The 878-nt window shown below is 32.1% G+C and overlaps 1 long non-coding RNA gene across 1 annotated transcript; it reads right to left on the reverse strand.

The window, feature by feature from the left end:
* Positions 1–6: 6 nt before the first annotated feature.
* LOC102203060 (uncharacterized) lies at positions 7–519 on the reverse strand. Its single transcript, XR_312515.1, has 3 exons — positions 458–519; positions 217–365; positions 7–120 (listed from the first exon to the last, which is right to left on the reverse strand). It is a non-coding gene; the product is annotated as an uncharacterized LOC102203060 (long non-coding RNA).
* Between the last annotated feature and the right edge of the window lie 359 nt (positions 520–878).

Raw genomic sequence — 878 nt, forward strand, 5'->3', positions numbered from 1 at the left:
CTGTTGTAGGCACCGCAGATGTATTTGTAATAGGTGTGGTGTTTGTAACATTTGCTGTGATTGCATTTGTAACTGCAGTCATCATTGGTGTTGTAGCGCTCACAGTTGTAGTTGAAGCTACTGTTAAATGCCAAGAAAAGAAAACAAGCCGATGCTTTAACAAAAAGTTTTAAGATATTGTGAGTTTAAAGTATAATAACATGAAATATTGCTTACCTATTTCACGGACAACCACAGAGTTTGTGGTAATGTTGAAGGCTGTTATATTTGAGGCTGAATTGATCAAAACATTTGCAATAGCAGTTGTATTCGGCACACCTGAAGATGCAAACTCAATCCTTATGTCACTGATAATTGATCCACTACTGCAAAATGAATAAGCAAAAATGTTGTTTTATTTTCATTACTGTATGACACATACTGTTAAAAATTAATCTGTATATAAAAAGGGAATTACCTGAATGAAGTCACTGTCAGTGACCGGAATGATTTAAATGTTGCGTTGTAAAAAGGTGTAAGCTGCAGAAACACAAAATAACCTCTGAATATATGTGCTATATTTTTAGGGTTTGTGCTTCTTTATTTTCCAATGCAAACATTGCATTTACGTTGCAATAAATCATTTGCCAAGTTTGTTTACAATTCATACAATTTCAGTTTCTTTGGTTACATATTGAATCTGTTTCTTTTTTAACTAAATATTTTTAATCTTTTGAAAAAACTCAACAACACAGAAATGCTAATAAAAGCATACCAATTTGCAGGACTTTTCAAAAGCATTCAAATTTAAAACATGATCCAGTAATACAAAGTTATATGTGCATGCACATTTGTTTATACTGCTGTGATCATGTGAATAATTCCAATTGTCTCTTGCT

Source organism: Pundamilia nyererei, unplaced genomic scaffold, assembly GCF_000239375.1.
Source record: "Pundamilia nyererei isolate P.nyererei 1_Seehausen unplaced genomic scaffold, PunNye1.0 scaffold01260, whole genome shotgun sequence".
Lineage (NCBI taxonomy): Eukaryota > Metazoa > Chordata > Actinopteri > Cichliformes > Cichlidae > Pundamilia > Pundamilia nyererei.